The 24,277-nt window shown below is 42.2% G+C and overlaps 1 protein-coding gene across 2 annotated transcripts in view; it reads left to right on the top strand.

Annotated features, from left to right (window-relative positions):
* Positions 1-1,477: 1,477 nt before the first annotated feature.
* The window catches only part of ANKRD6 (ankyrin repeat domain 6), a 117,544-nt gene continuing 94,744 nt past the window's right edge, over positions 1,478-24,277 (top strand). For both annotated transcript variants that reach the window (XM_068397318.1, XM_068397343.1), the window contains exons 1-2: positions 1,478-1,555; positions 2,021-2,153. The gene's annotated coding sequence lies outside the window, so the exon portion shown is untranslated. The remainder of the gene's footprint in view (positions 1,556-2,020; positions 2,154-24,277) is intronic.

The following is a 24,277-nucleotide window of genomic DNA, read 5'->3' as shown; positions in this document are numbered from 1 at the left end:
CCAGCATTCCCGGACCACGGTGGGTAACTCGCCCTGCTCGAGGCCAGGCTGGCAATCAGGACCTGGCTCCAGGCTTGCACTAGCCCACCCCTGCCTGTCATCGGCTCCGCTGCCCGCGCCAGTGCCAGGTAGGGGGGGCTGTGGCCCCCACGCCTCCACACGCGACCTTCCCTGTTTCCTCGGTGGGGAATGGCTGTGAGGAAAGCAGCCCCATCACAGACGTAGTTATGCATCTTCTGGAAGATTTTATGTCTATAGACAGAGCAAGCAACAAGCATACACCATGAGCCACAATCAAACTCAGTCTTTCCATTAATAGTTGCACACTGAAAAACAAGCCAACCCCTTTTCCATCAGGAAAGGAGACATTCATCCTGAAGACCCTACACACTCTTGTGAGCCTTCAAGATCAAATCATACAGTATGCTTTACATTCACCTTTACCAAACTCAGCCTTTGTTACCTCAAAACACATGCCTGCATGATTTCATGCAAAGGAAACACAGGATGTCAAGGCAAGGGGAAAACCATCCTTACGGAGGAAAAGCGCCTGAGCTGCTTTATTGGGAGTGAAGGTAGAATTTTTGGAGTTGGTAGGGAGAGATTTCTTATTTCAGATGTCTATTCATAGACCCCCATCTGTAGAAAAGCTGCCCCGTAACTGCATATCATCTGTGGTTGCGTCACATAACACATCTTGAAGACAAGAACAATGAACTTCCAGCATCAACAGTCAAACTACTGAAATCTCTCCTAGAAGCTGGGACTCTCAACCCTACTTACGCATTCAGCTTAAGGAAGTCATCACTTTTGTCCAGCACAGACAACTATTCTGAGTACAAAAAGGTTGGGGCATTCAGAAAACTTGCGTCTATCACCTCCAGCTGCTTTCCTGCCCTCTCCCTTTACCTCACCACACACACAGCTACCCACCCATCTTATCCTCAGCCCATCTTTCAGCTTCAGTGCGGTTGCAGGAGAGGGGACAGTCATCAGTGCCACACACCATGCCAATGCCAGAGTTTCATGCTCCTTCCAAGCCAGGATGCAGGCAGCCTTTATTTCTGCTGCACCTTCAGAAAGCCTCTGAATAGTGCACAATACAGAAATAACAAATATGACCATGATAAATCCAAGTATAGGTTGCTAAACTGCCCTGCAAGTCCCCAATTAAAGGGCAAAAAGCTGGTCATTCCTACTGCAGCTCTGCCTTTCGAGACAGGAGACATTAAAAGGTCCCTCATGGCCTTACTAAAATCGGCTTGTACTGGTTCTAAAAAGTATACTTCCCCCGCGGGCCGGGCCGGGCCGGGCCGGACTGGGCGGCCCGTCCTGTCACGGCCCCTCGCCAGGGAAGAGGCGGCCCGGGCTGGCGGGGCGGGTCGGCGGGGCGCTGCCCGCCCGCCCGCCGTGGCCGCTGGGTGTCGCCCTCGCAGCGGGCACGGCGGCGGCGGCGCCACCTCGGGGGCAGCCCGGCCGGGCGGCGGAGGCGCCGTTGGAGGTGGGAGGGCTGTGCCCGGCTCCGCGGGGAGCCTGTGCGGCGGGGGGAGCGCAGGTGAGCGGGGCGCCGCCGGCATGCCTGGGCCCCCGGGCACGGACCCGCACCCAGCCGCCGGGGTTGTGTGTGGCTGTGGTGAGGGGGGGGAGCTGTGCGGCGGGGGGAGCCCGCGTCGTGGCGGGCGGTGGCGGGCCGGAGCCGGGGCCGGGGCCGGGGCCAGGGCCAGGGCGGTGCGGGGGTCGCTTGTGGAGAGGGGCGGACAGGGGGTCGCGGAGGTGGCAGGGCTGTCGCGGTGGTGTGGCTGAGTATGAGCTCTGCAAAATCAGTGCTCCGTGACCGAGTAATTGAAGTGTTTCCTTATTGCGGCCGCGGAGTAGGGTCCGGGGGGGGGACCCCACTTCACGCACACACGAACTCTCCGGGCTGCCGCATAGGTACCGGAGCCTGTGTCTACGCAGGGGTTAAATTGCAGTCTTGGGGGTATAAACAAGGAACCGTGACGCTCTTGTTCCAACTTTTAAGGCCGCGTCTGATGAGAAATGGAAATCTGGCTCAAAGTCATCCTTCCTGTTGTTGACATCACCTGAAAACTCCGCTGAAAATATTTCCACGAGTTTACTGCAAAGATCAGCTTCACCGGAGGACTCAACACCTTGTGAGTATACGCTCGCTGCTGGTAGAGCTCTCTGATTTTAGAAATCCATGGCTACGGTGTGTAATTGTTCTGCAGCGTTCATTTTATTGCAAGCATTAATAAAGGGCTTATCATGCCCTGGGGTGTTGTGTGCATTACAGCATAGGCTGTAGACGGCGCTTTGTTTTTTTAAAAGGCATAACCAGTATCTTCGTATTTTTATAATTATGTGTGAAGTGATTATTTGGTTTTCTGTTCGGTATTTCTACAATATACGTGACCAAAAGGACATGTTGTCTGCTACTGTCTACCTTTCATTCACAGGGAAAAACCCGAGAGGGACAGGCAGTGTCTTACTGGCAGGGGGAATCTTCTCTCCAATAGTTGTTTAAATGAACTTAAAATGTCCTACCGATGTTAAAGGAGCAATCTACTGGGCAGATCAGTAAATCTTTCTCTGTTCAAAGATGAAAAAATGTAACTAAGACTCAATTCTTACGCAGCATTAGTTAGGCATGGTCCAGATCCTCTAGTAGGACTGTTTGAGTATACGTCTTATTCTGAGGAGAATGTTATTTACTTAACTTGCTTGCTTTCAACGTGACATGTCCAGGTGTGCAGCTAGTTTTATAACAACTTATTTTGGCAGGCTCAAGTTCCAAGTATTGTGTAATCTTCGTTCTCTAGATACTAGGAAAACAGTGTGTTTCTGGAGATGTATGATTATGTGTGAGTTCGCTGGCTGCGTTGCAGACTACAAGACGTGGTGTAATGACAGTATTTCAGAACTTCGTAATCATTTCTGAGCAAAAAATACTGGTTACATCCACTGCATGTACCAAAACTACAGGTGACTGGCTACATAAGGTATTAGGCACCTGCCTTTAGATTTCAGTGAGTGCTTAAGGTCTATAGAAATCCTTATTTCAATGCCTGGTATGTAGATGATATATGCCTGTTTGTGTCAGTGAGGACCTATTAGGCTGTGAGAGTGAATGGGGATTCTGTAACAGTAGTAATTTAATTGCTTCTCTGCCTGTTGTTTGTTTGAAAATAAACTGTGATAACATTAAAAAATGGCTTGATGATAGTACTCAGTTGTGAAAGTTTTCACTTTCCCCTACTTCTTGATATTTACCCAGTGCTGTCAACCTCGTGTAGCAGAATGGCTTTGAACACTAGAAATGAAATGATCAGAAAATGATGGGTACAAATAAAATGATCAATCTCCTGATAATCCAGGTGCTTTTCTTCAGGCTTTTTGCAGAGCTCGTTTCTTTTCCAGGGAACAGAAACTGTGGAAGCTGGCTTCACAAATAGGGCTCCAATGTTTGCTGATATAATGTAGTTGCAGCACCAGGCTTGGCGTCGTCCTCTGTCGCAGGTGGCACGTTCTGGAGTTTACACTGTCAAACTTATGATGTTCTTGGACTTGATTAGATGAAGGATATCGTAATAAATAAGGTGCTTGTAGGGTAGGGTAATGAGCGATTGAGCCTCGAGCTGTATTTCTCTGTTTATCTTCAGCTTCACCTCTGACTTTGCCAGTGAGTCATTTTGTGATGTGAGAAAAAACTCTTGCTGCCCCTTACTCTCTAAATCTGTATAATAGGACTAAAAATATTTATCTGTTTGGATGGGTGGTGTAACGATGAATGTTTGTAAATCACTTTTAGGTTCTTAAATTAGTTATACCATCTGCCACCTATGTTTTATTTATTTATTCTCATTAGTTTCAGATTTGCAATTCCTCTTTTTTTCCCTCAACAGTTAGGACTTTGAATGAACTCCCAGAGAATTCACAGTCGTATCTTTTCTTAGAGATACATCAGTGCAACATGTCACTAGAGGAAGTATTTTATTTAAAACCACAATTGAGGTACCATATTTCACTGGCAAGATTGGCCTGGGGAGATAATTGTCAAAGAGATAAATGAATTGTAATTGCTTTGGGCAAATAAAAAATTGAAAGAAGACATTTTAGTTCCTTTTGTTTATTAAGGAATGAAATATGTGACTTCTTAAAAAATGATCCAACCAAAAATAGAAGGTGTAGAGCTGCACTTTGGAAAGACCACAGTCCGTAACAGTATAGCAAGGGGCTGATTTTCTTCCCTGCCTCCTGTCCAGCTATGAGGACCCTACTTCCATGCGTTTCAGGATTTCACTTTTCTGTCTTACAAGTACTATCAATATACTGTAACAGACTGTCCTTCAGCAGTGCCAGCTAACAGGGGGTGGAATAGTTAAGTCATAACTAAGCTTTTCCTAAAGGGTTGGCCAGCTAGCAACGGTATGCAAGAATATTTGCTGTTATTGTACTCCAAAATTGTTCTGGAGGTTTTTTCAACAGAGGGCTGTGTAAGATGGATATTCTGGTAGAGAATATGGTGTGTATGCTGTAGAGAACTATTGACAGGTTTATGAACATCTGTTCTATACATAGTTTCATCTGCTGAACATGTACACTCCTTTAGCACCAAGGAGAAATGCAATAGGCTGAAATGCAGCCTTACTTGCTATGTAAATACAGGTTATTTCAATTTAATACCAGGATTTTATGGGATCAAATTTGTGTCTCAATTAATTTTTTGTGCTACTCGGGGGGCAGGGGGAAACAACCTTCTAATCAGAACTCAGACTGCAGTCTGTTTCAATGATTATATGAGGCAAAGCAGAAACACCAATTTCAGAATCTCTGACAGGTGCAGTTGCTCCTAAGGTCTGCTTAATTCTTTAGAGTTTGTCAGCTTCCTTCAGAGCATCTTAGGTATTAGTGATACCAGACAAAAGAGCTATTTGATGTAGTTTTTTTTTTGTATTACTTTGGTGCTCAAATGCTGAATATTTCTAAGGATTGGCAAAGGCAGAAATTATTAATAACAAAAAAGCTTTGTCAGCACATTATAGAGCATTATATTCTGATGGCCTTCACAGTATACCCTCCAAAAGTATGACACTTTGGGGGCAAAAATTATTTTTTCAGCCATCAGTCAAATAAGACATTTGTATTTTTTAAAGCAACTATGATTTTAGCATCTTGCTGAGAAATTTAATCTAGATATTTGGCTGAAATTGAGCCAAAGACTCTTTTCATCCTAACACTTCAAGCAGAAAAATACCTGAATTTCTGCCTGTTTGAGTTCAAACAAATAATTACGTGTGGGCCAGTTGCCATAGGCCTTAGAGTAATGAGAGAACTTCTTAAAAATTCCTGTTCAAGTTCAAATATATTTATTACAGGAATTAAAATTTTATGTTATACAATGATAAGTAGTGGGAATTACAATAGGCATGACCTATCTAAAAAGAGCTTTTCTACATATTGTAAGCAAACCAGTGTTTGATAGGTAATGATGTGTTTCTTGGTACACATGTGATTACTTAGGAGGAATACAAGAAGAGGTGATTTTTGATTCAAATTGCAGTTTGTAAGATTTAATTGATTCTAAAACATTTTTTCAGTCTGGGAGCTTCTAGCTCTGGTAGTCCCATGGGACAGCCTCTTTTTCTGACTCTGAGTTCTTGCACTTAAATTGTTTGTCTATTTAGTATGTTTTGAGCTAGACTGATGAAAAAGGGCTATTTAAATGATGGTATTGTTGTTATCTGTGCTTACCCAACCATGAATTATGAGTATGACTTGTTAATATTTCCATTTAGAGATCGATTCTTTAACTGGTATTACATTTAAAAATCCATTTTTCCAGATAATTTTCTTATTAGCAACAGTGTGAGGAGGGGAGGCCTCCACTGATTCTTGCTGTGACCTTTCACTGAATTATGTGTAATGGCTTCTTTCTAAACTTTTTCTTCTCCTCTTGCCTGCATTTGGTTTAGCTCATGCTGCCATTCAAAAGACTATTGGGCTTGTGAGGACAGGTGTTCAAAAGTTAGGAAGAGCCTGAATAAATCTGTGTGAATTCCTGGCTTATTTCTTCCTTAGCTTTCAAATGCACGTGTATTGGGATGTTCTCTGTGTATTGCTTCCCTGGAGGATGTGGTTATACATGACACAGTGATGCTCTGTACCCGAGGTGGTCCTAGTCTGGCCATACAGGTATTTTTTGTGTTTTCTGGAAAACCCTTGAGGTCCGTTGCAGACATGCAGGTCTTGATAGTGAAGCAGGGAAGGATATTGTTGGTGTGCAGTAGCTCGATACCAAGGCAAAGAATGCTATCAAAAAACAGTGACTAAATGAATAAGTGTCAATTTAGGACACGTTTTTGAGAAGCGTGTGATAAATGAAGCATTAAGGCTGCACAGGACTTTGACGTTAAAAGAAATCTAGCGCATTACTACTAATTGTTAATCTGGTGTATTGAAAAAGGAAGATAGACTGTGAAAACAGTCCTGTTGTGATAAAGGAATCCACATTGGGTGGCCTAAGCAGTACAGTACAACTTGAATTCTTGCGTTATCCGGTTGTGGAGGGGTTGTCTTGATAGCCTCACTGATGTACTTCTGATGCAATATTGAGTGCGTAGCTAGCTCACAACATGGTACAGGGCTGTAGATTGCTGCCTTGTTCTTGCACCATTTTACTTTGTTCCCATGGGTCTTTGTCAGTGATCCTGCCATGTGTGGCATGAAATTCAGGGTCTTTGCAATCAACAGGAAGATTGTCTTACTGCTAGCACTCATGTCTTCCTGTCCACTTCTCTGTGCCTCTCTCCTTCCTACTCCCCAGGCCTTCTGCTGGTCCTCCAAACCCAAGGTGCATCTCAGCCAAGCCATGGCCATGGGGGAAGCTGGCTGTGGTTGGGGATGGGATCTGGGCACATCTGTGGGAAGTGGATGGAAGCATCTGGTGTGGATGCCGGGCAGAGTGTACTAGGGCTGTGGGGTAGCTGGGGTGTGATGTGCTGAGTGTGGGCACCATAGTGGGTCTGCCCTAAGCCTGAAGAAAATTTTATTTGGCCTTATGCCAAAAAAAAGCCTAAGTTTTTTTATCTTATGTTGTGATCAAAAGCATATGTGGAGCACTCTTCAAATCATGAAATCGTACCTCCTTCAAATCCTGGTTTAAAACAAGCTGCTTCTAACAGTCTATCCCTTACGTTCCCTTTCTCTCTTGTGTCTTGCCTTCATCCCCACCTAAACACCATCTGTTTTCGTGAAGTGAGCGCTGAAGATAAAGTTTTTGGGTGCATGACCTCGCATGGTGTTGGATGAAAGCATTTTCATCTGCATTATGGAAAATACATTTGGATTTGATGGGAATGAATTCCATAAGGGTGTGCATCATTGTGTCTACATTGCAGTGGGATCATTTTCTTTTCCAGTTTGAGATGCTGATTGCCAATTGTCAAAAATATTTTGTGTTGGTTTTATCAGCATCTGCAATGTGACATCTTAGCGAGACCTGTTGCTAGTCTATTTATATTGTGCTGATACACTTCTGAGTTAAAATTCCCTGAATTGTCTCACATGGGTCAGTCACTGAGGAAAGTGCTAGCTTTGTAAAATTTTAAAAAAGCACCATGAATGTATGGTAATCATATGTCAGCTCAATATTTGAGTAACTTTCTAGTAGTGATCACAGGGAATCATTTTAGGTATGTTTTACATTTATTAAGAGTTTGATTTCTAAAGGTGTGCTACAGTTGCAGAAATTGCAGCTGATTCAGAGTCTTGGGCAGGACATGATATTTTCACCGTATCAATACTGTCTCTAATAATTTCTCTAATATCTGCAAGGCGTACCCATTGCTTAAGTCAGTTCATTAGTGTATTGTAAAGCTTACATATGAGTAATTTTCCTTCATTTTCTTTCTGACCACTTTTGTGATTAGGCTGCGTCTGGCTGAAGTCTTTTGAGAGGATTTAGGGATGGGAGGCCAGGGCTGGTCTTTCTTCTGGCTGTGGAATTATCTGCCTGCCATCTGCAGTTTTTTGTTGACATTATTGTTCTGGTTTAAATCCAGATTTTGGAAGTACAGCGCTTTCTTATTGTTTTGTCTTTTCCAGACTTTACAGCAGCTTCTGAATTCTTGCAAGTATGGTTTTTTTAATAGCTTTTCACAGCTTCTGTATAAAATCCGACCATGCTCTTTTCATGTGCCCTTTTTTTTCCTCTAAGTATAAGTAGTATTGGTCTCAAATCTTTACATTCTTTGTTTCGTTACACTGTGATACAAGTTCAGCCTTTGACTAGCCCCCAAGATCTAAAATTTGCACCTGTGGAAACACAGGCAGTTGAGATAGATTTCTGTTGGCAACAAAACTGCTGAAGTATCTACCTGTCTTCAACGGTACATTTTTTCATGGAACAGTGCTGGATGATGGAGTTGCAGGTGGATGTCACAGCAGCTGTTGCTGACCAGCTTGTTTTTACATTTAAGAGTCTGACGGTACTTACAATAAGAATAAATGTTATGCTTTAACTTGTATCATGTTATCATTTTTGTGTGCTGTCATATGGTGCCCTACAGGTAAATATGAGGCTCTGCCCCAAAAACTTGGTATCATGGAAAAAGCTCAGAGGCAAGATGTGGTTGGAAATTGTTTTTTCTTCCTGCCCCTGCTGTATTATGCTGCCTGCGTTATCCACTTCCTTCATGGGTTTAGGTTCTCTTAGACATGCTGATCCAGTTTCTGGACTTGTCAGAGTTGTGTCAGATGCTCCCCCAGAAAAGAGATTGTGGAGGATCGCATGTTCCAGCCCTTGAACAGATATAAGTTTGCTTCAGCACAGGAGATAGTACCGCAGTTTTAATGTGGGATGATTGTGCTTCCAGAGGAATGGCTGTTCAGTATGCTTGAATGCCCTGCATTAGTGCAGCTGTGGTTCAAGTCTATCAATATGAATGGGAGACTCTAGTTTGGAGTAAGCTGAAGCATGAATTTCAAGTACAGTATTTTATTAATGAATAATCAGGTACCAAGTTGGATCCTTTTGTTCTATCTCTCCGAACTGATTAAGATTACATTTAAGATTACACTTAATCAGTTTGGAGAAGCATGGGTTTAAGAAATCCTGACCTGGCATGCACTGGGTGAAGTTATCATCCATTTCACTTTCTCTGATATCTTGACGGGCAAGTGGAGATGCCTCCGCAGACACAGCTGAGTTACCAGTATGCCTGATACAGCAGGACTGGATTTGGGGCGAGGGAGGCCAGCTGGGTCAAGAGAGGGAGTCGATGTTAGCTGTCTTAGTTGCTACTAGCCTCAAAATAAGCAAGAACAAATCTAATTTATTTAAATTCTAATAAGATAAAGAGCCTTCAAAAACTTGCCAAGCAATATAGAAGCTTTTGACATAGCTTGAAAAAACAGACTGCCTAATGTTAGCTGCTACTCTGTGTGGCCATCTTCATGAATCATATTATTTCAGTCAACCTGAAGACGGGGAGGAAGGGGTATATCTCGCGGACTAGGACAGGACTGTCCATCTGGGGAGATTTCGTTCAGTTCTTCCTGTGCGGTGGCCAGCAGCTGAGCAGACACCTGCCTGCAGGTACCGTGAGCCTTGTTTGGAGGTTTAGGTGAATGCTTTTGTGGTTGGTCTGGCTAATTCTCACTTCTGTTACGTGATTGCATTTCATTTGCAGGGAAGGGCGGCATATATTCACCTTAATTCCTTGTCCTCTTTTGAGACATTCATGTCAGTGACTCTCTCAAGATGAGGAGGGAACGTGAGTGAGTGGGAAACAGGCTGAGAAAACCAGAGGAGAAGGCTAGGAGAACCACTACTTGAAAATTGCTTTATGAGAAGACTCATAAAGTTTGAGGTTGTTTTGAGCCTGATGTCTGCTGGTTTCATCTGATGCTGATCTAGTATTTCTCCAAGTTGATTTTCCCCTACCTAATTGTGTCTTGCCTTTGATTTTTTTTATGTTCTCCTTCTTTGAAACTCTTCTAGTTTTGTTAAACCTTTCCTGAGAAGAGAGGGACAGAGGTACAACTTTCAGGATGCAGTTGGACTTTTCAGACAGTTGAATAAAGGTGCTTTTAGTTTTATTCTCTGCAGTAGTAATTGCTAGCACTCTCCCTGCTTTTTAACTGTGCTGATGCTTTCATAAGAAGAATCCATTATAAATCCAGGATCTCATTCCTGAATCATTCAGAGCCCATCAATATACATATGAAGTTGAAGTGTCTTTTCCCACCATGAGTTTAAATGGTACTGAATTCTGCCAGCCATTTTACTGGCTGGTTATTTGGTGTCATTAAGTCCTTCCATATCTCTTTGCAGTCAGCACTTGCCTTTATCCTGAATAATTTAGTCTTATCAGTGAGTTTTGTCCCTTAACTGTTGTAATCTTTCCTGTCGCTCTGTGATTCATTAGGGGGTATATTGAACACAATATATTTTTAATGCAGATGGCTGTGGGGCTGCAGGGTTAGTGTCCCTCCGCTATGAAGACAGACTGCTTTTTCCTTGTACCATTTATTTCCTGACTAGCTGTTTCTCTACACAGATGAAGACTTTTCCTGTTACCCCATAGCTGCCTAGTTTTTATAATATTGATTTTTATTTCTTTTAAGCATCCTTCCTTCCTTTGAGAGGAATCTTTGGGGATTGGACACGAATTACCATGGCTTGAGGAATAACTTCACAGCAGCGAAGCTGTGGTAACAGACTACGTACAAACTCACCAGAAATGTGAAGCAGTTTAATTTAAATGTCTTTCTTCTGTCCAAACAATCAGCATTCAGCTCTAACTAGTCTACATTACAATCACATCCTGGCTTGCTTCATAACATTTTAAGTTTCAGTATGCTGTTTGGGATTTAGTTTTTGTCAGAGTGCCCCGGGTCAATTTGTTTGACAGGTGTCAAATACGAACTGTTTTGAGTAACTAACTTCTGCTTCTCCTTCTTCCTACTTGTCAGACAAGGTTGACTATTTCTACGTTTAGGCCTCCCTTGCATATTCAGAAAGTATCCAGTCCTTTCTCAGTGAGAATTTTACGCTTTGCTTATCTGGAAGCAAGATGGGACCAAACATGAAAAGTGAACAGCAGAATTAAAAGATTGGTATGAATAGTAGCACCAAGTAGCATGCCACACCAATAAGTTGAAGCAGAATTCGTAGGTATAAGCTCTGGTCCTTGGCAGAGTTTCTTAACTGAAAAAAACACTATTTTTAAAAAGTATTCCAAGATTCATTGTGTGCCTACAGGAGTAACTTAAGTTGAAAAAACCAAACCCCAACTTTTTTCGCCTTCCTTTCAGTTCTTCCTTATCCCTGCCCACCAACACATGTGCTTGAGAAGTTTAAAATCAAACTTCTGGCTTCCATGCTCCCTTACTCTTTCAGTGAATCTAGCCTTTCATGTCTGTAACTGTGCAGACATACAAATGAGGATGTTGCTGCTTCAGTTATTAGAATCATGTCAGGTTTTTCTTCTTCTTTTTGTTTTTAATCCTCAAAGTGGAATACTTGGCATGGAAGCTAGGAACATATTTTATTCAAAATCTAGCATCCAGAATTTGGATGCGCAGATTTCCAGCTTTTAGAAATAATTATTCTGAAATACTGTATTAATATGAATTTGCTTATATATCATATGTGGTTTTGTACCTCCAGCAAGTGTCTGAGTATAATTACATGGGATGAGCTGGTTTTGGTAGCACACAGGCAAACCAAGAAAACAAGTAGTGGTGCGTTCAGTAGAACTGAGCACAGCACTTAAAAAAAATTTAAAGGTTTATTTGTTCTCTTTCTCATAATTTGAAAGGGAGAATCTCTCCTTGACTAAGCTGAAGCAAGGGTTAAGCAAATCATTAGGCTGCAGTGTAAAGCCAGTATTATCTGGGACCTGGTCAAAGAGCGTCAGTGAAATGGAGATCTTGCTCTGTCTTTCAGTCCTCTGTAGCTCCCATGAAACATGCGGTTACTCTGCCTGGGTGGAAAAAACACAAAATGCACTTTTCAACTAAACTAAGCCAGGGAGGGTTGGCAGAGTAGAGTGAACCTATGATGGAATTTCTCAACATACAATTAAAATGTGTGCTACAGTGTTTTACATTAAGATTACGGGTTTTCTTATCATTCTAGGGAGCTGTATACTGTCATCCTCTGCAAAATACTAAGATTTTGAAATGCATTAACCATACACTCAGTGTCTCACTCTGATTGTTATTAATAAATTCACATTTTAAATTTTAATCTAGCAGGTAACTGCTGTTGTATGTTTGTCCTATTTACTTGTAAAAACCAAACAAACAAGCACTCACTTGATTAGTTCTCATGCTTCAGATTTTGAGTATGATCATTTACTCTTCTGCTAACAGAGAAGTTTCTCATGGTTTGTGTATCTTAAACTTAGTAGTTCTCCAAGTATACACAGTCTTTCAAGAAAAACAGGATAGGATAAAAGTGTCTGTAATGCAAAAATTAGCAGATTTTACCAAGTACCATTAAAAAATCACTTCCCTTATGCTCTGTAAATGGGATTTTCACGCTTTGCTTAATTAAAGATCAAGAATAAAATGATACTAAAATAAGTACTCTTAACAAAATTCTCTTGGTTTGTACTTGAATAACAGTATTCCACATAGAGAGGTAATTATCAACAACTTGTGTGTAGTAAAATTATAATTAGTTTACTATATTAAATCTCAGAAGGGTAGACCTGAAAAACAAAACCTTCAACTAGTCTTTGCATTAGATAGTTTGAAGATGGATGTTTATTATCCTGGGCTTTTGAAAAATGAATTTTTATGCCATATTTTGTAACAGTAATGCTGGATCAAAACCTGATTTCCCTTCTTGTGTGACAGATCTTGTTTAATTCAGTGAATCTGTTTACGTGACTAAAACTCGAAGAATTTGGCTTTGTATGAAAAACATCCTCCCAGAGGGAGCTGTAGTAGGCTTACACTTAATATTTTCTTAAAATAAAAGGAAACCAGCGCCTGTGTTTCCTTGTCTCATTGTATAATGATTTTCAGTGAAGTTTCAGATTCCATGAAATTAAATCTGTAGCCAAGATGATATGATATTGGACAATTTTTATAATTCAGCAGGCGGGTCTGTGCTGTTGAAACAATAGGCTGAGTGTTTTAAGGTGCAGATAGCCTGACTAACATAACATGTGTTGCAAAAGGAGTTGCAATGTGTTCTCAATGGAGAATGTTCAGCAGAGAGATACTTGTCAGCTCTGCATGGTATGTTACAATCATGGGAGTAGTAAACAAGGTAAAGAAAATCTCAGCTTGCTTTCTGTTTACAAAACTGGCCTTGTGGAAGGATTGGAAGACAAGAATACAGATACATAATATGCGTGTCTTCTCTTTTCTTGCCTCCTTTCTGCCTCCCTTGAGGGGAGCCAAAGATAAAGGGGCAGACTAACTGTGTGAAAAAGAAAATGGCACCAGAGTAAGTCCTCCTTTTCCTTAGTTTTCTCCCTGTGTTTTATACACTATTAAGAGCTGATGGTTGTGTGGCAACGCAGCTCCCGTGATAAGTTATGATTCAGTCCTGTAGTGCCGACAGAGCAAAACTATGCTGTAACTCTTAATCACGTTGCAGTAGCCTCAAGTCCAAGGATGGATCGGCATAGCTCAGGAGTGAAGTTTGATCTTGTCTGCATTGAAATGCCAACGCATGTTTTGGCCATATTAGGCCACTGTTGTGGTTTTAAGGAAATGCAGATGTCCTCCACCTTTTCTCTGGTGCTGTCTGTTTCATTTTCTCAAGCAAAACTCCTCTTCATCTTGTGCTACTTCCAAAAGTTTTCCTGTATTGTTCCTCACCTTTGTCTTCTCTGCTTCTTTGTCCTAGGTGTAATCTCTTATCCTCGATCTGTGAATTGTCTGGTTTTCTCTGATCTGTTCCTCATCCCTTACAAATCTCCTGTTATTTTGCTAGGTGTGTTCCTGACAGTGGTTAATGAGTGCTGAGTCACCACTTTGAACCCAGACAAACCATGAATAGAGCAAAACGTAGTTTAACAAAGCTTTGAAAAATAATTTGTGAGAGAGCAAAGAAGGATCCCTGTCCCTCTCCCATGCTCTTCCAGGTGCTCTTTACCAGATTGGTTGTTGTAACATGTCTTCTGAGGCTTTTTAAAAGCTCTATGTTTGGGATTTTCTTCCTCACCCTCTCTTCTAAGCTTTACTTGTCTGTGTTTGCAATCTCTTTTTTTTCTGCTTTTACTTAAACCTTAGCAATGTTTGGGTCTTGGAGCATGTTTTCCGCCTCTGACTAATTTTAACTCTGTCTACTCCAACATCAGCAGCTTATGGGCTTTTCTGGTTGCTCTTCCAGCTTCGTTAGGCTTCCAGTCCCTTAGCAGTGCAGTGTTTTTCTCAGAACGCTGGTCTACGGTGTTTCTGGGCAGGAGTGATGGGTGAAGGGATTTCTATTTCTATCCTATTGGACAGGAACTGCCTCCTTCTTGAGATGTTGGTTGTTTTTTTTTTTCCTGTATGTTGTAAAAAGGAAAATGGGATCTCTCTGGAAAGACTGTCCTGGCATACAGGAGGCACAGAGGTGCTGAGCTTCATGAGGGTAGGGAAGCAGGCCAGGAGGAAAATCATGCCTGGTTCTGTGAACATGGTCCAGGAACATGATGTCCTTGTAACACAGGCCTGCCCTTCTCTATTATTCCATCACTGGCTTTGCTTTTTTGCTTCATATTTCCATACAGGACCTGGGCAGCCTTTGTGGGCAGATAATGTGGATGTTCTCCATGTGGTAATGCTGTCTTGCACAAACTAGCTTATTGTAGAGTATGAAGGAGACTCAGATATGCTGAAATTTCAAAATATTTATTAATTATAAAGCAGGTACACTGAACTGCACGATCCTTTTCAGTACTCAAAATAAGGCCAAAGTTTTTGGTTGTAGACAAATTAGAAACACAGGGAGACTGAAATGGGTGCAACAAATAGCATTGTCCTCTGTGGTTCCTACCGGTGGCTGACCAAGGAGGTGCTTGCACTGAGGGATCCTGATGTTGCAGAGGTGCAGTAGCCTGGCCTGTGTAGTAAGGCTTTTCCAGATTTTCTTTTCCTCCAAGCTGTGGGAAACCTCCACAAGCATTAGGAGGCTGAGTGGCTTTAAACCCAGCTTCAGTTCCCAGAGAGAAGGCTTCCAGAGCAGGGTTACTCCTTTGGGTTCCTGCAGGGCCGGTGAGTGCATGGGAAAAGGTGGGGGAACAGGGAGCAGTGAGGGGGAGTGGGGGCATTTGTGTTCCCTTTGCACTTTCAGCTCCCTGTACTTGACACAAGTACAAATATTTCTGGATGATGGACCTGTGACTTCTTGTGCACAGCCATTAGGGCAGAGTCTTCACTGGGAGCTGAGATTCTGACCTGTTAGAGGATCAGCTTTCAAGAAAAGCAGTCTCTGTAGCAAAGCCTCTCTTTAATCACCTAAAATTATGTTAGTGGTGTTCCTTTTTATCTGTGTGAAGAGCCTACTGGTATGGGAGATTTTTATTTTACATGATTGGATATTGCATTTCGATGCAGCAGATGGTATGTGTCTGACAAGTGTCCTTTGGTAAGAGAGTAAACGTAGCAAAAATGCGCCCTAACCCATTGATATTTTCTTAGGTCTTTTGTAACATCAAGGCACCCTTGTGCAATGCTCATTATAGTCACCTGATACAAGATCCAAGGTTTTGTGATACCTGCTTTCTTCTGTTGTTCCTATGCTTGTACAGCTGGCAGGATTCTCAAGAGATAGATGGAAGAGCAATGTGATATTCAAGGTGAGTTGTGTTTAATCGAGCTGTAGCAAAGGTTACATAAACCACTGAGAAAGGTTACGTAAGATTAACTTCAGTTACTTGGCCTGACAGTACTTTGTGTTGACGCATAGCTTTTTAAAATTAATTGAGATCCTAATATGCAATATAAGTAGAATATGACAGGAACATATAATTTTGTTTATTTTGAGCTTGGTGTGGAGGCATTCCTCATGAGTCAAATGTTGAGCTCAAGGTGGCAGTCTGTTGCTCTGCATGGCCTTACCCTTCCAGAACAAATGAGGAATGACATTTTGGGAACTGGCCTATTTGATGGGCTGAAACAAAAGAGCCCTGAGGTTGGGAACCATAAGTCAGACTTCTGTTACCTGACTGGGATTCCCACCACTGGACTCCTGCATGGTGTGGGGAAAAGTCTTCTGCAGGACTTTGGAGAATTTAGCAAGTATTAAAGAAAGCATAGAGGGTGCCCACGACCCACTGAGAGCTCCTTCAGCTCCATGTCTGCCATGGGATCAGGCAGAGGGATCAGGATTTCTGAAGTGTTGTCTGACAGGACCTGTTTGGGGATTACTCACAAACATCACCTATACAGATACTGCTGTGGAGGGCAGCATGACCATCCATCAGCCAGAAGAGATCAGAAAAAAAGAGCTCTAGTGCTAAGCATTAGCTGTTGTATAGCATTACAGCTTCATAGGGGGATTAAGACTACTAAGACTACTTTTTGCAGATATTGTTTCTTATGGTAGTCTTCTTTCTGGAAGAACTTGGAGCATGTCTGTATCTGCGTGGCATCTCACTCTTCCTGTGCTTGACCATTTGTTGATAATGGTGAGTGCATTAAGCACCAAAGTCTTGTTTCTCTGGGGAATCAAGTCCCCAGTTCAGTCCTTCAAGTCCAGAACTTGTCAACTTTGTTGACCTTTTTCCATTTTTTAATTACTTTAGACATCTGCCTTCCACCGATACTCTGTCATCACGTAGGGATAAAGTTAAGCTGTTCCTTTCTGTTGTTCGAAGCATCCAGTGGGAAAGGCTTCAGAAAACCTTCAGACTGATGTAGAACATAAAGTATGCATATGTTCCCTCTCTGTAATTTTCAAGTCTCATCCATGTGCTTTATCAGACTTTTTGAAAGCATATGTTTCTCCTGGTTCATGACAATGACCCTGATGGGTGATTTGCTACACCAAAGCAGGTTATTCACTGACTTAAAAAATGAGAGTGAACTGATTTTTCAGGTAGTAATTGCCAAGTTTATCTCTCTGTGTAGGATAATTTCCGTGGTGGTATTCTGTCTTTGCAGCTTTAGCGCGAAACGCTGTTTCAGTTTTAATTCTTCTTCTTCTTTGCATTAATTGTATTATCTTTTTGTTTCAGTAACAAAACCTTTAGAAATTACAAATCCAAATGTAACCCTATTGTACTTATCATGGTCATGGCACTCACTGTTAAATCCTTTAGGCTGATGCTTTAAAAACCACACTGACAAAATGAATATGTAAGAGGAGCAGAATCATGGAGTTTTAGACTAGTGCTCGTGTTCTCAACTACCTGTGTTTATTTTACATCTTGTGAAGTACCTATAAGAACATTGTGATGACAGATCTGAGCATCACAGCTTTTACATCCTTGGATATGAACAGTTGATGAGGAAAATGATCTTTGATATGCCTACTAGAATTATTGATTTAGTTGTGTTTGCTGCAGAGAGATTGCCTTACTTTGGGTTGGGTCAGATATCCTCGCGTGTAGGTGGAGGAAAACATTGCTGCTGTACCATTTCTCCTTTAGTAGTTAAACAGCTCAGGACGAATTGAGGGGGTGGAGTGGTTCAGGCTACCTGGGTGGAACACTCTGGTCTAGTCCTTGTTTATCTGGGGGTTGTGTCTGTGTTTTGTCATGAGAATAAATGCTTGAATACATCTTTACATTTTTCTGATTTCTAACATAGCTACCCGGTTTATTCATCTTGATATGCTTATCTGCAAATCATAAATGTGTATTGTGTAAGTCACTGTATATATTTTACATGGATCACAGAATCACAGAGCAGTTGGGGTTGGAAGGGACCTCTGCAGGTCACCTGGTCCAACCCCCTGCTCAGGCAGGGGCACCTAGAGCTGGTTGCCCAGGTTACTTAGTTTCTTTGCAGTGTTTTGTGTTGGTGTTATATATCTAAATGTTTGAATATTTTGTATCTTAAAAGGAATTCATGTACCCATATCTTAAGGCTCTGTAGTGCTTAAGAAAGATATTGTAACCTCTTTTTGGTTGAAAAATCATTGCAAGTTTTGCAATAAACAGTGCTCCACTAGGCGAGATCATGTCAATTTTGGTACTGTACAGTCCATAAAAACTGCAGATAATGGGTACACAGGTGGCTTGATTTAACAGACTGGTTCATAAGCATGGCTTACAAGGATGGAGCTGGAGAGGGGTGGGGGAGAGATTTGTCTCAAGAAGTAATTCTACAGGCAATGTATGTTTTTCATGGTTTAGGATGTTACTTAATACTTGGTATCTGAAGTATTTGAATTTGAAGGAGTTGGAAAGGACTGAGACCTTGGTGAACAATTCCAGCTTTGCTGATCCCATGTAGAAGGTATAACAAGAGTGGGCCTGGCGTGAGATGGGTCAGTGCAGCCGAAGGCCTTTTCCAGATAGTTCTTCAAACCTCCGTCGGCAAGGTTATTCACCCGATGCTGGGACTGTCTTCAGAAATAAGTATGTATTGTATAAACTAAACTTATTTCTGGACTCTCAGGTTGTAACATCTAAGTCAGCAAATGTGTCCTACTAATATATTCAGCCCGGTATGTTTTGATGAAGTAAAGATCTTGTACCAAAACCCTGCTGCTCTCATTGTTGTGCAGTCTGTCTCAGCACACGCCTTTTCTCAAGCGTAGCTCCCCCCTTCTCCCCCAAAATCTGCAATTGCAAAGATCCTACTGGCATGTCAGCACATGTCTTCAGAGAACCCAAGCGGCATTTTTAATGAGAATAGCTTTAGAATTCCTGGCTTGATTTATGAAGAAAAGAAAAAAAAAAATCAGAGACAGTATCCTCTTACCTATTAAAATGTTTGCCTTCTACTTAATGCTGATACCAGCTTAACTTTTGCAGATGCAAATTGAATAACCAAAAGTTTACCTGTTTTCCACTTAGAAGTATGGACTCTGCCTCTGCTTAAATGCAGTACAATTCCAGAGGGTGGGAAGTGGAAAGGAAAGGTAAAGGAGTAGAGGTCTTTGTTCTGAATTATGGAAGAATTAAACATTCAAGACTTCAGCACTGGATGTTTCCTGCAAAGTTTTCCTGTAACTTGTCTGTGAGAAATAAAGCTGAAAATATTTTTAGCAGTTTGCTGTACTGTTCTAAGTAGGTTTTTGTAACTGATACAAAGGGAGATGAACAAGGCAACAGGTCTTTGCTTTTAGTCCCCATTCATCAGCCCAGCTGTGTTAACGTATGCATTTCATTTTTGGGTTTGTTTTTGAGCAAGCCACGTTACAGCCACAGAAATAAGGCAAGTAGAGTCATTCTGCATCATTTATATTCATACATTCATAATCACAATTCATGTTAATAATAATGTTTAGGGGGATAGAAAACCACTCCAGCCCATGCTGAGGACACCAATTACAACAGGTGCCCTAATTCTTACCTGCATCTACATTGCCTTTCAGAAAGTGCCAAACCTGTTCTCATTTATGCTGAACCCAGCCAGTAGACATCATTTCTCACTGTTCAGTAACAGCTTCCTCTCCTTCCCCCGCTCCAAAAAAAAAAAAGAAGCTTGAGTCCCAACATTCCTGTCGTGTCTTACAAATATTTGTGTAAGTCCTTGGCAAGAAGCTGACTCTCTTCCTCACCACTAGCCAGTCCGCTTCTCCTGCCTTGTATGCCTGTTTCTTCCAGCACTTATTCCTGTAGTTCAAGTACCGTAGGAGGTGTATACTGTGGTTTTAAACACCCTGACTACAAGTCCTGTGGACCATTAGCATAGGCAAGTAGTATGAGAGAATGTAGAGGCATGGGGTGCTGCTGGATATTTGGGTTTCTGTGGCTTTTATTTAAAAAGGAAATTAAACATGAAAAACCATAAGAAAAGAATACTGTGGAGTAAACTTTAAAGACATCATCATGTATGTGCTACTCTGTGGAAGACATGCCTTGTGTGGTGCACAGGACAAGCAGTGACTGGGCAGGGCTTGGGAGAGGTAAGAGTGTGCTTTTGTGTGGAACCCGTGACCTGGAACCCAAGAGCAGGCTCGCACCATCGGGAACAACGGTTGAGTAATTCTGGCAGTTCCTGCCCTTTCTATGATTTGCTTTTTAGCTTTAGTGTTATATTAACTCCTTTGAGGCAAATGTGTTCCTTAGGTTTCTTGTTCACTCCCAAACTGACGCATTCGTCAAAACCAGGATCATTTTCTGTACGTCCATTTCTTTTACTATATTCTGTTGCATGAATTTACACTGCACATAAATCTGGAAAAAATGTGTTTCAGGATTTTTGTTTCCTTATTTTAATACCTATCACTGTAGTACTATGCCGAGGGGTTAGATCTCTGGGGAAATTTCTTTGCACTATACTAGTAATGGTCAATTCACATCAGTTTAAATCCAGGGAATGGAATAGGAATAGAGATTTTGTCCCTTGTCTGATCCTGAGCAGAACTGCCCCTGGAAGTGCAGAGAAGATATTCTTTGAGAGGAGACTGGCATTATGTTGGAAAGGTTGCCCAGATGCCAGGTCCAAAACTCAATTAAGAAATTTCTTGCTCCTGTTGGTTCTGCAGACTTTGTTTCAATCTCTTAATTGGTTTTTGTAAGCTAAGAGCAATATTCTTCTCATAATAACGGTGGTAAAACCTCCTGAAACTTCTGAAGCGAATTCCTGTGTATCCTCATCCTAGCAGGTCTGTTAGTAAATCAACGTGCAGTCCAGCAAGGAGGAAACTTTTCAAGTAGAACTTTTCCTAAGCAGATGAAAATACAGATCTGTGCGACTCAGTCTCCAAATCTGGTTAATATGAAATCTCAAATGCCTTATAAGAGAACAGCTACAAGTCTGTTGATGTAAAATTGCAAGTATTGTTCTCTTGTGTAAATAGTTTGTCAATATTATTGGAGATACCAAAGTAAAAAAAGCAGAAAGAAAACTCTCTGCTCACCAAGGGGACAGTCCTGCTCTGCTTGATGGTTCTGGGAGAAATTGTGTTTCGTAGGACAGGAGCAGGATCGATTTCAGATTCTTGGTTTCTTTAGCCTTTGCTGCTTCCTGCTGAACTACCTTTTTTTTTTTTTCCCAGTAGCCTGAAACACATTCCACAAATGTCTGTATGAAGGAGAAGAGTAAGAGTGCCAAGGCTGCTGCTGAATAAGAGACTTCGTGATGCATCTTGTAAAATTGGACCTTTTCATTCAGACAATGGTTCTCCATTACTGAGTCTTTTGTTGCCACCTTTTGAATTGGAGGGGAGAGAAGGAGATGTTAAGTGTTGTCCTGCGACACTTCCCTGTAGCCTACCTGAATGACCAGAGGGATGAATTGCTTTGACAGGGGAAACGCAGAGGAAGTTGATTCACTCTGTTAAATCTGAAGATGCAGTAATGGTATTACTTCACTTCTAAAACTACCCAGTTTAGGAAATTTAAATTTACATTGAAAGTTTGATTTTGAACTATATTGATCCGGGCTGAGAGAGTATAATGAAATCTTTCAGTTTTAAAATCAGTATTTTTTAAATAGACATTCAGGTCTTGTTGACTCCTAGTCCCTTGGAATAAAAGTCTCTTGAAGTTGAGTGTTTTTTTCAGTTCTAAACTATTTTGCAAGTGTTGTTATTCTAAGATTTATTTTGTTAATACATCAGCTTGGAGCTTCCTGCAAGGTGAATTTGGATTGCATGTATATTTTACCCAGGCTATGTCAGAATCCCAAACATACATTTTTTCCCTGTGGAACATAGCGTATTTCTTACAGTTTTCCTGATAATAACAGCTGAAGAACAAGCGTGGCAGTTTCTAACTTAACTAGATGACATGTAGTGTGTGGTCTGGGCTGCAGCAGCTGTGTCCCAGGCTGACCTTGGTGAAATTATCCGTCACACCTCAGATTATATTATCTGATTACTAATTAGCAATAATTATTTTGTGTGAGCTGTCAGTTCAAGAAGGGGCACTTGATACAGTGGAGGAACTGTATGAAGGAGCTGCCTGTAGTTTGCCAGGTTTAGGAGTCCTCCTTGTGAAAGCTTGCAGTTAGCAGAATTGAGTCTCATGAACTTGTCTTTAAACCTTTGCTCTTCATTAGGTATGACAGGGTATCAGGCAAATGTCTTTGGAATGAATCCATTATTTGAAAATCCTGTGGTGTTTGTTAACTTAAACACCTCAAGAGAGAAGTGCCTTTTAATAGTTCAGTACTTTTGCCCCTTCAGTTATTGCAGGAGCTCCTGTTGTGTCCATTTGCGATGTTTCCTCCTCTCCAAGTTGAAGTGTGCAGCTCTGTCGCAGCAAACGCTGCAGCATCCTTTCAACATTGTCGCCAGAGCTGTCAGTCTCTAACTTCAAGGGAGCTGCCCTGTCTCCACAGATTGCTTCCAGCTTTTTGTGTTGGCTGCTGGTGAGTTGGCTTGGCAGTCGCTCTCATCTGGGAGAGCTTTTTAGAAGGCTCTAATCCTTATTTCGTATAAAAATCTTCTGGACAAAATGTGTAACTCGGGAATTAGGCTGCTGCTTGCCACGCTGCATCCAAGTATGAGGGGTTTGGCTGGAAAGGCTGCACTGCCCCTCTGTGCTGTTTGTCCTTTGGAACAGTTGCAGCAGCCGGCATCCCTTCAGGTCTCAGGGGGAGACCTTGTAGCGCAGGGGCAAACATCTAAATCTTTTCAGTGCTAGGGGGAACCTGCCCTGGCAGGGCGCTTGTTAGGAAGCATAGCAAGGTCTGTTGCTACATGGGACCTCCTTCCTTTTTCCTCCCTCCCCTCAGCAAGACAGAAACCAGAAGTGGGTGCAAGAGGATTCAAAGGCAAGGCAGCCTCTTCTCTCCCTGCCTGTGAGGGTAGCACCCTGGTAGCCCCTGCCACCAGCTGCACCTGATGCAGCGGTCCGCTGACACCCCTTCCCTTCTCCCTGCAGACCGAAGGTGTCAGATGCGTTCTCTGTCCTCCTTGATGGTTTTGTTGTGAGAGGGCATCCCAGAAACATAGTCCCTCTGAAGAGCCCTCCTCCTGTCCTGTGCACATTTACCGGGGTACTGCGGGTCTGCCAGGCTTGCACACCATGGGCGAGTAAGTAGCAGATACAGCGATGATGGTGATACGCTACTGATTTCTAGCCTGGTGTTTTTCTGCATGAAACCTTGCAGACTCATGTGGGGAGGAGAAGACAAGCACACTCTACTTTTTGGAATGCTTTTCATGACTAGTTTTGTCCTCCACACTGCAAAAGCTGATGTTACAAGGATAAAACATTTTGAAGGGAATGGATAACGTGTCATAAGCCAGCATTGCTTCTTTTGCTCACTTGAAAGAATTCATTACGATGTCTGTTCTTTTAGCTGGGAAGCGCAGCACTGGCTTCTTGGGAGGCAGATGGCAGATCATTGCAGAAAACAGACCTGTAGACACATGCGGTCCTCTGCAGGTGTGCTGAGATACCTTCTTCTCTTGTGCCAGGAGGTGACAGTCTCCCTGCCCAGCAAAGGGACTCCTTCAGTCTTAATCAAATCTTTAACATTACTGTAAAAGTGAATCTCAGTTCTTAAGGCAAGATGGAGGAGCTGGTATCCTCAGTTCTTTTCAGACCTTGCCCTGTTTTGTTATGGGATTGTAGAAAGTATTGCTTCAAGTAAGAAAATACTGAATATTGTGAAAATTGCAGTGTACACCTGCCCAAGAAAAGTTACAGCTGGGTATTGCACTTCCTGCACAATAGCATCGAGGGGAGGAATTTTCTGCCCAGTCTAAAGGTTTGGGGTTTTTGGGTTTTCTTTTTAAGGATTGGGCTCTTGCCTGGTGTTATTGCTGCAAATCTCCAGGACTCATGTCCAGACCTGAACACATTTGGCAGGCTTTTCTGCTCTCTCATAGCTGCCCTCCTCTCCCTAACCCCAGCTTGCCACTTCCTCATCCATTTAATGAAGACAGAGGGCTCTTTATTGTATGATACTCAAAATGTAATGTGATAGTGTTGCAGAAGAGGTAGTGGAGTGGTCATTACCAGGTGTTGGGCGTTTTCTATTTCAGGGAGATCTGTAGCTGTAAGGATGGCTTCTGTCCTACTCAGTCCCTATATAGGAAGGGAAGGCAGGTTGGGGATGCCTTCTTGTGTGGCACCATCTGTGCAGCCACAGGCCTTCCCAGGGGCTTCAAGTGGATGTGTGAATGGTGGTGTGAGTTATGTCCCTCTTAACCTCCTGAGGAGGAAGGATGCCTACTGCTCAGAGGTGAATGTGGAGC

The sequence above is a fragment of the Nyctibius grandis genome, chromosome 1 (genome assembly GCF_013368605.1).
Source record: "Nyctibius grandis isolate bNycGra1 chromosome 1, bNycGra1.pri, whole genome shotgun sequence".
In the NCBI taxonomy this organism is placed as follows: Eukaryota; Metazoa; Chordata; class Aves; order Nyctibiiformes; family Nyctibiidae; genus Nyctibius; species Nyctibius grandis.
Note: the sequence above shows the minus strand (reverse complement) of the source record. Positions and strands in the feature narration are given on the sequence as shown.